The 14,672-nt window shown below is 38.4% G+C and overlaps 1 long non-coding RNA gene across 1 annotated transcript; it reads right to left on the bottom strand.

Moving 5' to 3' along the window:
- Nucleotides 1–3,722: 3,722 nt before the first annotated feature.
- Nucleotides 3,723–14,511, bottom strand: LOC148128939 (uncharacterized). Its single transcript, XR_015745661.1, has 3 exons — nucleotides 13,147–14,511; nucleotides 5,060–5,157; nucleotides 3,723–4,126 (listed from the first exon to the last, which is right to left on the bottom strand). It is a non-coding gene; the product is annotated as an uncharacterized LOC148128939 (long non-coding RNA).
- Nucleotides 14,512–14,672: the final 161 nt, after the last annotated feature.

Raw genomic sequence — 14,672 nt, 5'->3', positions numbered from 1 at the left:
GCCAAAATTAATAATCTTTTAACAAATGCTCAGATTTTTGTTTATGTCAGAAATTCACCTTAAGTTATAGACATTTTAAAAGATAGTCTGAGCACATGAATCTGCCTGCACTGGAACTTCATTATGAAGATGCCATTAGTGAGAAACCACTAGTTAAGAAACCACTGCATTTAGTTGCTATCTCAGAATCTAGACAGAATATATTGCCTTTAATAAAGGTAAAAGCATAGGAGAAAAAAGATAGGACAGAATTGTAATAAATGAAATTATTAGTAAAGCAATAATATAATATTATTTTACCCCTAAATGAAAAAAAATCTCAGTCATCATGAGTACCTTTTAGATGACAATAAAAAAAAACAATGTTCATTGCTTTTTACATTTGATTACATCTTAGAATAATATTTTCCAAGTGAATTTAGTCATTTGAGTAAAATTTGAATTTAGTTCAGTGGAAAAATCCTGAATTTAATCATTTGGCAGCAATTCTATGCTGAACAAAATGAATTATTATGTTCTGTGAAGTTCTCCCATACATTTAACTTTCTGGCAATAAATAATCTCTAACTTATCAAAAGGAATCTTTCTTGAGAAAGGAGAAAGAAAGCAATGAAAATCCAGAAAAACTGGATTGTGTAGTTTCAGAAATGTAGAATCAGCTGGTGTTTGTTGCTTCTTCATTCCAAGCAACATTTGGGAGAATTGTGGATTCAGTCTGACAATACATAATCTATTAAGACTCATTTTGAGTTGCATAACCCATGCCTACATTCTATCTAAGATTTTAATTACAGTAATTAAGTGTTTTTAAATTACACTTTCCATAACCTTCAGATGTGTTAGATTAAAACTACTAGCTAGTCTATTAGTTTTACTAATTAAATCTACTAAAAATTTAAACATTTGAGCTGCAAGTTTATATCCACTTTAGCCATGGAAATGCACTTAGTCGTTTTTTCTAAGCGCTCTCTTTTTACCCAAAATATTTCACATTGTTGTTTTTGTGGCTAAAATGGGAAGGGCGATAGTATGTATGCTGTCTTGAGCTGTTGGTTGAAAGGTCAGGATATAAAACTAATCAAACAATTAATTGAATTGAATCTTTAAACTTTTTGGCTACATCTAAACTGTGTTTCCTTTCAAATTAACAAGGCTTTCTGATGAATGAATTTAAATTAAACTATTAATAAAAGTGTTCTCTAATAACTTTTAAAATATTTTCAGTTTCTAAGAAGGCTGACCTAAGGAGATAATATTTTATTTTTCATTATTTTTAACTGGAAATTTCAGGTATTATACACTTCATAATAAATTATCGCACATTGATGTTCAGTTTATAGTATGCTGAAGAGCTCTTATAATTGGGGGAGTTTCGAAAGGTAGCAGGTGTCAGCTATTCAAGAAGCAATTTGATATCTCTTTTAGGAATTATGCCTATTTTGTAAGGCAAATACTCATTGAATTAGAATGGGCAATTTAGTTCACTAAGTACAATCTTGTGCTCACCACATGAAGCCAAATTAAACCATCCCCAACAAACGTACTCAATGAAAGGGAGCCACACTGCCCAACAATCCACTGCTCTATTAGAAAGCTTTCTCCTACATTCTGTGGGAATCCACCTTCCTTTAAATCAGTGTTTCTCAACTGCAGGAATTTTAAGATGTATAGTTTTCACCATCCAGAATCTAAACATTCTCACTTTCTGTCTCCTACAAATTAGGTTCCACTTTCCTTCTTACCCTCTTTGCATCAATTCCACTTTGCTTAAATCTAATATGTCATCAGAATGTGGCACATTATTCAAGACAAAATTTAACCAATGCAAAATTGAGTGGAACAGCTATTTCCAGGGTTATAGGCTAAACTGGGAAGGGGTATAATGATTAAAGTGTTATGCTAGGTGTGGAGAAACACAGGTTCTAATCCACATTTGGTCATGAATTGAATGAATTGGCCTTCTTCAGTCCCAAGGGACTGTGGTATCGTGCTATGAAACCGGTAACTGCCACTTCCCGTATTGTTTCAATGCTGTATGCAAAGCTGGAGTGTCCTCTCCAGAGCACGAGGCCTGGTTAATGTAATATGGAGGATAAACTGTTACCCAAGCACCAGATCCCCCCTCTCCACATCACTGAAATAGTCTAATGGAATGGCAGAGCCGATAGATTAGTTTCAGCTGCATCGCAGGAGTTACCAGAACGTGATTGTACACAGTCACAAACTGCTTCCGGGACTCCGGCTCCAGATTTTGCCTCAAGGTTGACTCCTGAAGCCTTTTCTAATAATAGATATAGCCACAAGGCAGTGGAGGTTTAAAATCAGAGTTTCCCTTCTCCTAGAAGATGGTTCTACCATTTTATCTGCCATTGGGGCATAAAGCCCTCTTCTGTCTTCAAAACTGTTGATCAGCTTCTCCTGTAACCCTGGAAAGGGGCCCTTATGATGTGCTACCAGCTGGGCCAGATGGACCAAGACTTTTTAAGGAGGTATTACTTCTCCGGCACTCCTCCAGGACGCTCGGCTCGGCTCCCTTTGCAGTGTCACTTGGTCATGGAAGACTACCAAATGATTTTGAGCTAGTTGTTCTCTCTCAGCCTAAACTACTTCATAAGTTTCTTGCTGTGGTAGGGAAAAAAGGAAAAGGGACAACCACCTCTACGCCATCTTGACTTTTATACAAAAGGTGGGATATGAAACAAATAAACAAATATGACCTCAAAAACAATTACTACTTTCTTATTGTCACTAGGAGAAATACAAGGACATGTCCTTGAAGCTATCAGGAACTGAGCAACTTGAAGTAGATTTTACCTTATTAAACTCATAATATAGAAACTATATTTCTTCAGAGAAAGTCATACACTGCTGTTATTTAACTCATTTACAAGCATTATCCACCTCTTACCAAACCATATCTGCTGGATTTTTAACTATATTTTACATTTTCTGTTGTTTTATTCTTCTGTCCAGATCATTCTGAATTATATTTCTGTCTTTAAAAAATTAGTTATTGTTCCTAACATATCTACTAACTTGGTAAATAATTTCTTCATCTCTTTACTCACATCATTAATAAAATTAACTATTGACACTAGGGCTTCTTAACCTAGGCTATCCCATTCTATAAAGTATTCTCATTTTGAGTTGATATGCATTTACTTAGTATAGTTTTTGATCTAGTTTGAAGTTTATCAGGTCTAAAGCTAGCTGGAAAACCATACTAAATAGTATGCTAATGCCAATATTGGGGTACCTTGTCAAATGCCTTGCTGAAATTAAAATACATTATGTGCACAATATTTCCAGGGTCTACTAAGAAAATTATCCAAATAAAAAGTGGAGTAAAATTAGTTTGACAAATAATTCTTGACAATCCCATGCTAACTTCTAATGAGATGTTTAGAAATTGATCATTTCATGGTCTGTTATAGAATATTTCTAAATATCAGTTAGACTTGTTCTTCTGCAAGACTTAAATTTACGGTAAGTCTTTAATATGCTGCTATTGAAGAAGGAGCTGAGTTGGCAAAATTGAGGCAGAGAAGGTAATCCTTCAAACCTTACAAACAGCAATTGAAAACACTCAACTATAAAAGTTAAAGCTAGCCAAATATTTAGGCATCTGGGACAGAAAGCCTTTTTAATCAATAGTAATCAATAGTAATAGAAACTACTACCTATTCAGCATACCCCAAATCAGAAGCCTAAGGTAAGCCATCTTATTCACTCAGATGATAAGACTGAGTCTGCAACAGTTGGTAACCAGAGCACTGAATTAGCTGACTTACCTTTCAATAAAGCTCTCACAGAGCTCCACTATCATCAGGTAAAAGTGTAGATTCAACCTGCTCCCTGCACCTTGCCCTTCTGATTTATCTCATTGTTTCATTATATATCCTAGAGTTTTTCAGAAATGTCAGATGGTGTGAAATAATAGTTGTGGGTTTTTTTTTAGTACTATGGGAAAGATGTCTTGGCAACCCATGATCCTTAATTACATTTTGGATGCAGGCAGGCAATCATAGCAGATATAAAAAGGAAATAAGAACAGGATGTTACAGCTCTTCTAGGCTGGTACTGAAGCAATCCTCTAAAAGACACTGTTAAGAAAGTGGAAAGTTTCCTAGAAAAAATAAATACTGATTAGCATCTTTGTCCTGGTATGACTACAAAATCTCTAAATTTCTAAATTAAATTAAATCTAAATTCTAGTCTCTAAAATCTGAAATATAGTCTCTAAATTCCTAAATTAAATTCTGAAATTAAATCTAAATTCTCTAAATTAACATTCAGATTAAAAGATTATTAATCTAGATCTGTATTGCACCCACAGGAAAATGAGTGAATAGAGGAAAAGACTGGAGAAAAGATAAGACTTTAGAAAACAAAAGATTTACTTAGATAAAAATTTACTCTGGTGAGTTCTGCTGAATAGCATAGCTGTCTGTCGGCAGTTCCCTTTGTGATGCTGGAGAAGGGGGCGCAGTAGCATATAATTGCAAAATGAATTAGGTGCACATCTGTTTGCAAGAGTATTTGTTTCTCTAATGAATTAGGTGCAGATGTTTTATAAGGTGTTTTTTTCTCTCTGCATATTTATAAGAATATGTAAGGATTACGATCTCTATGAATTAAATGATCTTGAATGAACATAAAAGTGAATTTATATATATATAGAATGTTTCTGAGAAAACTGTGATCATTTATTCAAGATTTTGTTTACACAAGGTTAACACTGGACTGCAAATTTATGAGGATTGTAAAATTGCCTGGAATTACAATAGGACATTGCAATCTTTTACACTAATTACAAGTTGATATTTCCATTTTTTTACTATCAAATAAAATACTATTTTTCTTTTCAACTGAGATTTTGGGTTGTTTTTTTCATCTTTTATTCATCTGTCCATTTTTAATACATCTGTAGATCACAAGCTATATCAAGAGGTCAACTTCAATATTAGCAATAGGATGGAACAAAAGGAGAACTAAGAACTCCTAGAAATAAGCTGAAATTTCCTATAAATATAAACATTTAACCAGTGTTACGGCTTACCTTCAGAAGTTGTGGGTGCTGCAGCACTGGAAGTTTTTAAAGAGAGATTGGACAGCCATTTGTCTAGAATGGTATAGGTCCTTTCCAACTCCGTTATTCTGTTATTCTAAACAATTAACATTTTAGAATAAAAATATTCAGTTTAATTTTTTTTAAAATCTTCTAAAATATTTGGGAATTTTGAAAATATTTTATTGTTATGTCTCACCTGTATCCACAGGTGAGAATCCAAAGTTCCAGAGTTCAAATATTCAAGCAAACAAAACCAGACCCAAAAGAGTTAACTGCTTCTGTTTTCACAGTCCTTGGCAGTCTTCCTGGAATCTGTCTGGCAAGTCTGAACTGTCCATAAATCATGACGGCCGCTTCAAATGTATTCTTCCGAATCCAAAAAGCACTTTGCTCCAAGCAAAGATTGAGAGCCAGCACGCCTCCTTAAATCCCCTGGATGGGCGTGTCAGTCTCTCTAATTAATGCCTGGCTTGACGTCTCCTTTCAGATTGTGATTGACGTTTCAATCTTCTTCTAGTCCTAGCATCAAGCCAACATCCGTCAGTCTCTTCCTCACTCGAAGCCTCTGGCTCATTCTGTGGATCAGCTGCTGCCATCCGAGGCATGAACGAAGTAGAAGGTTCTGGAGAGGACTGTCTCTCCGACACACTCTCATCCTCCTGACTCACATCTGTGTCCTCTGATACCTCAGACTCCACATTCACAGCAGGCTCAAACCTTCCATCTTCAGAGGCATCAGAATCAAAACTCCCAGCAGGGTCAATCCTTCCAGTCACAACATTTTATTATCCATCCCACTCAAGTTAATTAGTAAATACTGATCCCTGAGCCATTGTTTTGACCAAGAATATATTTTACTAAACAAAGTGATTATAAAATAGCAAAATGAATCTGCTGAATATGTATGCAAACAATACACATAACTTTTTTTTCCCCAAGGACTTCCCTACCCCCCACCCCCGTTATCAGTCCTTGACCAATTGAAAAGTTTCAGGTTGTTTGGGTAAGGACCCTCTGTGGGCGCCTGCTTCGTCTCCGCATTCTTGGGTTGGATTGGCATGTCTTATTCTCTGGGCCAGTGCTGCTTGGCTCCCAACCCCCTTGTGTTCTCCTGCATTCCATTTTCCTCCCTCCTCTCCCCCCCACCACTGTGAAAAATGTCGGGTTGACAGGATGTGAAGTGATACTAGCTAATAACTTGAAATTCTAGACCTAAACAACCTAGAACTATGCCGCCTTCAGTCTGATCTAAGTATAGTACATAAAATTATCTACTGCAATAGATAATTGTCAATGAATACTTCAGCTTCAACCACAACAATACAACAGCACACAATAGATACAAACTCAAGGTAAACCACACCAAACTTGATTGCAGGAAATGTCTTCAGCAACAGAGTGGTCAATGTCTGGAATATTCTACCTGACTCTGTGGTTTCTTCCCCAAACCCAAAAACTTTAACCTTAGACTGTCTACTATTGACCTCATCCCTTTCCTAAGAGGTCTGTAGGGGGCCTGCATAAGCGCAGCAACGTGCCTACCGTCCCTGTCCTATTGTTTCTTTTTTTTTTATTTGTATCCATTTCATGTATTCATAACCATGTTTATACTTATACCTGTCATCTAATACTTGCTTGACAAATAAAAATAAATAAACAAACAACCAACTAAATAAATAAATGTCAGCCATGAGATGCCACCTTTCCAGAGTACACTACCCAGGCTCATTTGGGTTTATGTAGTTACTTAAGGTGGAATTGGAGAATAAACATGACTAGCATTCACACACTCAGTCTCAGAGGGAAGGAAATCTTTCAACAGGATGAGGTATTGTACCTTCCCTACAAGGTACTGTAATCTAGAATCCAAAATTTCCTTAACCTCAAAATACTGCCCCCTCTTGTTTGTAATTGGAGGGGGTGGGGTTTTCATGTCAGGATGCAGAGGTGAGGTAGAGGTAGGTTTTAACAGGCCACAGTGGAAAACAGGATTAATTCTCTTAAAGCTTTTTGGCAGTTTCAATATCATCACTAGATTTATGATCCTAATGATGAGAAAGGACCCCATGTATTTGGGGTCCAATTTTTTGAAGGGCTGGCATGACTGCAGAAATCTGGCGGAATGATAAATTTTATCTTCCACACTAAATTCTTTTTGAGGTGCCCATCTGTTGTCAGCCTGTCTCTTATAAGTCTCCCTGGCCTTGTCCGGACTACTGGCCAGGTGTTCTGCAAAGTATTCACCCATTCTGCTAAAGATAAGCATACAGGCTTATGCTGGAGGAGTTCTGGGTTAGAGACAAATTCTCTGCCTGTGTCCACTCGGAAGCCAAGAGAAGCCAGTGCTGCAGTGCACTGAGTTATTGTAAGCCACTTCAACAAAGGGTATCAGTTCAGTCCAATTGTCTTGTTGGTAATTAAAATAGCAGCAAATGTACTACTAATACACCATTAATCCATTCAAAGGCACTATTAGTATGAGGCTTATGTGAGAAGCTTAATCCTTGGGAGGTGCCTAATAACTTGAGGAACTCTTCCCAAAAGCAGGAAATAAATTGGACACCCCAATCTGAGATGATGCGCTCCAGTACTCCATGTAGGAGATAGATGTGTTGAACAAACATCTTGGTCAAGGAAGAAGCAGACAGGATTTGGAGGCAGATCATGAAGTGTGCTTGCTTGGAAGAAAAGGTCTGTGACAACTCAGATCATGGTATTTCCTGCACTTTCTGGTAGTTCTACTACAAAGTCCATTGATATTTCCTTCCAAGGGGCTTTCAGGCTGGCTACAGGTTGCAGTACCCTCAGGATTTTCTCTGGGCACCTTTTGGCTGACCTGCACATAATGTTCAATGTCCTTTTTCATGCACGACCACCCAAATTGCCTTTTCACAAAGTAGTTATTTCAAAGCCAAAATGACCCGCAGTTTTCAAATCGTGACTACATTGAAGCGCTAAAGTTCATCGGTTTCAGGCACGTACAGACAGCGGCCTATTGAAGCTAGTCCATCTTTTGATGACAGTTTAGCTTGGTGTTGCAGGAACCACTCATCTTGCTCTAGGACTGTTTTTAGCGCTTGGGCACTTTGCTCTCAAGGGGATTTTTGTGACCTGGTCAGGGTGGGACAATTTGTTTAGACAGGATGATAGAAGCGACCACTTTCTCTTTTGCAGTTGTACTGGGGAATCCTTAATAAGGCATCTGCTAGGAAGTTCCTTCCCCCAGGCAGGTAGCAGAGCATGAAATTGAATTGGTTTAAGTATTGTGCCCATTAGATTTATTTGGGAGAGAGTCTCTGGGGGTTTTTCAGGGCTTTCAGGTACTTGTTATCAATCCAAAGGGGACTTTGCTTTGAGGAATTGCTTCCAAGTCAGGAGTGCCCAGCAAACAGCAAATGATTCTTTTTCTCAGACAGCCCAGCATCTGTCAGCCTCAGAGTGTTTTTGAGAGGTGTAGGCACATGGTTGTAAGTCACCTTTTTTATTTTTCTGAGGAAGGACTGCCCCCACTGCCACATCACTGGTATCAGCTTGAATTAAAAATGGTATATCTGGGGTCTGGATGTTTTAATACAGGTTCTGCTACAAAAAGGTGCTTCAGTTTCTCAAAAGCAGCTTGGCACTCCATGGCCCACCTTAAAGACTGGCTTGGCTAGGGGTTTCGGTTTGTCGGCCGCGAGCGGTAGGGATTCGCGGCTGCGCGATCCTGCCGCGCTAGCCGTTTTGGGGCTCCGATCCGGACGGGTGCGGAGCAAGGCTGCCCTGCAGGGGTAGCTGAAGGTAAGGATCCAGAGGAAGGGTCTGGGGGTGTTGCAGACCCCCTCCTGGCCTGGCAGAACCCCTTTTACCAGGACGGTGCAGCGGCGGTCCGTAATGGCCGCCACAAAGAAGTCGCAGCCGGGCAAGTATGCAGGAGGAAGAAGAGAAAGTTATTGAAAGTGAAAGTTCTTCTTGGTCGACCCAGGGCTTTGAGATTTATCTAATTTAATTCCTGGAAAAGATGGTTTTTTTGATGATTTTTTCCACAAGAGGAAAAAAGCGGCAATTTTGAGGTGCTGAAAGGAAAGTTTACTCTCCTCCCGACGGAATTAAGCCGGAAGGGAGAGGATAAAGAAAATATATAAATCTGGATTTTGTTGGAGGAGATGCCTTGAAGATTTGAGGACAGAAACATAATTTTAATAAGGCTTTAAAATATAGATTTGGACTCTCTTTTATTTGTTTGATACCACCCCTGGAAGAGGAAGGGGGAATTTTGGCTTGCTTGGATTTATTGAGGATTGTGGATTTTGGGATTGTTTTACCTTTCTCTCGGAATATTTGGTTGGTGTAAGAAGAAAAGAAAAGAAAAGATTTATTTATAATGGCTTTCCTTTGAAGACCTGAGGGATGAATATGAGCAAACAAAAGCAACCTGCAAAGATGGTATGGAAAAAGCTTTTCTATTTCTAGAAATGGCGCTGGTCAATTACCAACAGACAATGAAACAGATGGAAACAGAAGAACAACAACAAGGAAAAGACAAAGACGCCATCTTTATTGAATCCCAAAACTTATCTAAGGAAGAAGGAAGGAAGAGAGCAAGGAAAATGGACTTAAGATCTAAAAAACATTTGAGAAAGAGAAAAATATGATGCAAAGTAAATATAATGATAGCAAACAAGAGAAAAGGGAACACAACAGAGAAGGGATCCCAGCAAGGCAGAGGTTAGAAGAAGAAGTGGGGGTAGGAAGATTTGGTGGGGGAAGAAAGAAAGGGAAAGGCGGAGAAAAGCCTCCAAGTTTTAAAATTGGATGGGAGAAGAGGAATTTTTTAGGGACAAAGGATGAAATATAAACTTTTGTAAGAAAGATTCTGCTAGGTACAGAAGATGGTATTGTAACATTTATATTTGAAATAGTAAATTAGAATGGTTTAAGATTTAATAAGAAATTAAAATGTTGAAGTCTTTAATAATGATTGATTTTTAAAATGTAATAAAATATTGAAGGAAAGGAGGATACAATGTATTTAAACATTTTTGGTGGATAGAATGTACCAAGCAGAACCGAATTGGGTATTTGTTATGTTGAATGTTAATTTTACTAACTTAGGGGGAGGATAGAAAGGCATCATACTCTGATTAGTGATTTCAGGAGAAATTCTTTTTATTATAAGAAGAGATAGAGGGATAATCAATGGGCAAAAGATATAAATATAATGATTTAATTAAGATGGATTAAATAAGATAGAATTGTGAAGAGTGATATGCGCTGCCCATGCAAAGAGAGGTAACTGGGGCAAGGTACTTTACTAAAAGATTTTTTTATGTTTGTTTGTGTTTGTTTGTGTTTTATGAGAATATTGGGGAAATTTCTGTAGAAAGACAGGAAAAGATTTAAATATGTAATGATTTGTTTGTTGTTGAAATTTTTAATAAAACTTGTTTTTTTTTTTTTTAAAAAAAAAGACTGGCTTGGCTTGGGGGTTTTGACACCTTGCTAAGCCACTGATGGTACTTGAATATCGGAGCAATGGGATCGGAACACGTCAGAATCCTTCTCACTGAATACATTGGCCAGGTCTTTGTATGCCCAGAGAATCGATGGAGTTAACTCCTCCCCCGCTTGTGGTGCCCCTGTGCCTTCCACTTTTTCTTAATTATGTATTTGTAGTGGCTTCCACCACTTTCACTACAGTCTCTCAGCCCAAAGTGCTTCTTTTGCACTTTTAATTGGTTTCATTCCCAATCTATAGAGGGGTTCCACTTTTTTAGCCAAGCTAGTAATCATGGCAAACTTGGGTTTACAACATTTTATCTCTTTTTTATTTGCGCGAGTCCCCCAACTGTAATACTAAATTTCAATATGCTATGGTTTTGATTTACAAAATACATAACTGTACTACAAGATCTAAAATACAGGTAGTCTTCAACTTATAATTGGTAAGAAGTTATAACAGATCCCCTGAAAGCTACATATGACTCGGTTTTGAATTTATAGTCATTGAAGCGCCCCTATGGTCATTTGCCTTTATGACCAACTGCAGGACACTGCAGTCATCCCCCCCCCCGCCACTTATTTTTCTGCCATCCCATTCCACAGGGTCTCCACAAGCCTCTCTAGAGCTCTGGACCTCCATCCTTGTCCACACATCACAGTTCTTCTCTTTCAATTCGAACAATCCATAGTCATCAAATTGTTGGCCTCTCTAAATTAAAATAAGAACTAGAAAAATTGAATAAGCGTTAAAGAATTTAACCATGATCTACCACAGCTTATGGAATTTTATCAGTCATCTCAATGATTCAGAAAAGTTCCTTTCTATATTAGCTTTGAATAATGTGAGAAAAGTACATAACTGTCCCTTGAATATCTTACAATATATAAAAACAAAAGCTCCAGCTTCTTAGAGGTTCCCATAGTTTTTCAGTTCACAGTGCCTTTGATGTCTTAAAGATATGTTGTAAATCAATAATGAAAAACCCAGTTTCACAAACGAACACTGCAAAATTTTAAAATATTCTGTGACACCTCTGTGAGTTAGCTAAGCAGAATTTGGGAACCATGAATCTAGCCTAATCTTTTCTTCCATTAATAACTCAACATGCTCACCACTTGGATGTGAATTTGCAATTTCATCAAATGATATAAATGCCCTATTCAATACCTCTAAATAAATGAACACAGCAGTTTTTGATACCTATGTGGAAAGATTTGTCATTGCCCTGACAGTCTCCCATCAAAAGACTAACCAGGTCCAACCCAATTTTAATTGTCCTTACTGGTGAAGAGAGAACTCATTATACAGGTATTATCTTTTTTCAGCTGTTTCTGTTTTCATTGACTAAACATTAACTATCACGTAAGGAAATATTCCTGAATCACTCACTAGAAAGCAGTTAAATTTTGACAGCACAGTCTATTGTCAAAATTCTCTCTAGTTTATATAAGCATTTTGTACAGCTGAACAAAAACAGACAAATGTTCAGCTGATATTAGGGCTTTTTTAATAGATTCAGAGGTATTCTGAAAAATTACTAAATCTGTGTTCAAAGTACTGTAGTTGAACAATATGGTAGTATAGTTTCTTTCAATCGCAGGCTTTAGCAAGATTTGAGTGCTTATACCAAAGCCACTGAATAATGTGTCACTGAGCCAATTCAATTTCTTACAGTTCGTCATACAGGGCCCCTCCCCTGCCACCTTCATTGTTGTTTGAGATGTAGTGGACGTTTGAGATGGTTCTCAGTCCCTGAACAGTAACTTCTGAATTTATAGGATATCTGTATCCTAACATCAAGGACAATTTAAAACCACAGTTTTCAGTTTACAAACAATTCCAGGTTTCACTTGAATATATTCCAAGGATTACTAAGGCTTTATTGTATGCTGCCCAGAGTAGCTTCTGGTGAGATGGGAAGAATTTTTGTATAAAAAAAAATAGATAAATTAAAAAATAAAATTACTGTAGAACTTTAGGGAAAAGTTTGACTAAGTATTCAACCAAAGTCTCGTTGTGACTTTTTTATATAAATGAACTTTTCTAAGCACTGGCATACATTTCACGTACAATAATTCTAGCATGGACGAAAAATCAGTAGAAGTCGTTTCCTACGGTTTGTAGTTGCTTTCCGACGCGGGACTAACCTGCTACAAATATAGATTAGTTGCCCCCTTCGGGTAAGGAACAATAACAAGACAAGACTTCTGCTGCGACCTGAAGTCCCCGCCTCGCTGGGGATATCCCGTCTACCCGCCCTCGGCTTTTCTCCACTACGTCAGGCTCAGGCAGGGGCAATCCCTGCTGTCTCCACTTTACCCCCTTCCATCTGTCACACGGGGAATCCCGCCCAGATGTCTCTTTACACAACGAGTACTAGTTGTAAAGATCAAGGTTTGGCTTTTCCTTTCATTCAGGCAAGCTAGAAAAGTTTGGCACCAATGGGCATATACCGCTATAAATATCTTCCGCTCACGCTATATTTGGTTTGTCCGGGCGTGTTGCTTTTCAGAAATAGTTCCATCCGGCGCGAAATAGCAAGCTTTAGAGTACCACGCTCCCGCAGCTCCCGCCCAGCCTAATCTAAACCAACCATTCAATTCCTTTCAGAGGCCGCGCCTTGCGCGCGTCCATCACCTGTTTAAAAAAAAAGTCCACGGGGACTAAATTTAGTAACACCGTGTGCGTCAATCACGCGCTTTCCTTGCGTCAAGCTTTTTTTAAATCTCCGCCCCACTTGTAATAATATCCAGGACGTCCCGTGTTTGGATTGGTTAGAGTGTCACGAGGGCCGACGTTCCACAGTGACGTCCTTGTTCCGATTGGTTCTGAAAGGGGGCTCCTTAATGTAGAAGAAAATAAAAGCGACGGAGGGGGGCGGGGAGACGCCGATTTAGCGGCATGGTGTATGTTGCAAAGCATGAAAAGGCTTCTGCATGCTTATTTTAAAAGCTTTCATCAATCATTTGTACAGTAGTACAGTATAAATACCCGAGCGAACATGCATCTTGGCCTAACTTAAGATAACTTTGGTAATAAGTCTCACTCATAAATTCAATGAGGCATACCCCGATGTAATTGTAGGTGACTGAAAGTTTTCCCACATATAAATACATACCTCGTTCAGATATTATCAGTTCAGATATTATCTTATAATGTTCAAGAATAGTTTACTGACGAGGGCAAGCTACATTGCCCTTCTGCCCTGTGAAAAGGTACGCGTAAATTCAGTATGGTTTTCTTCGTGGGACAACCCTATAGTTCATTTCTGAAATAACAAGTTTCTTTGCTCCACGGCAATGATTTGGCAATTTGAAATCCATACATCTACGCAAATTCGAAAATGCTCTTTTGCCTACAAGAATATGCAAGAAAAACAACTTCATGCTGTCCACTCTTTCAATCACTTTATCACATTATCATAATCCCAATTGTAAAGTCGGCTATCCTCCAGCCAAGATGCGTTCTCTATAAATTTACTTCTATCTGAATGAAGGACAAGAATTCCACGTTTCCTTTGTAGAAAGCTAAGTAAGGCAAGATCAAATAAAATATACTGCTGGGTAGACACGGTACTTCTATGATTCTGAATCTAATATATGTGCAAGAAAGGTCACAATGGGTGAGGGTGTTGTCCAAACAGTAAATTAGGTCCGTAGAATTCCTGATGGCGGATTCCTTCCCGGACGCCCATCTATTAATCCTTCTTTGCAATTGTATTTGTACTTCAGCTAGAAGCTGCGTTACATTATGAAATTGAAGTGAGGATTGCAAACTCCAAGCTGCACCTCAGAACAACAGCGTTCCTCCAAAGTTGAAAGGTCATCTTTTTCTTTTGGCTTTCCATCCTACAACGGCACGGAGTGGTTGTTTTCCAAGCATGAGGTTTTGTTGTGGTATTCCTAGATTTCGTTCGCAATCCAAAATGCAAGGGTTGCGCGGGTCTGCTTGCTCTCGCTCGCGCTCTCTCTCGTGCTCTCACAGACAGACAGACAGACACACACACACACACACACACAAGTGAGGCAGGCAGAAGGCGGAGGTCAGCAGTGTCAGGCTCCCATGGCGTCATTACTGACGCTCGCATTCCAGCCGCTGTATGAGAGGCCGCTAGGGTTC

This window comes from Notechis scutatus, chromosome Z, assembly GCF_049901735.1.
Source record: "Notechis scutatus isolate UNSWTSFEM ecotype Mainland chromosome Z, rNotScu1.2, whole genome shotgun sequence".
Taxonomy (NCBI): Eukaryota; Metazoa; Chordata; class Lepidosauria; order Squamata; family Elapidae; genus Notechis; species Notechis scutatus.
This window is presented reverse-complemented; position numbering and strand designations above follow the sequence as displayed.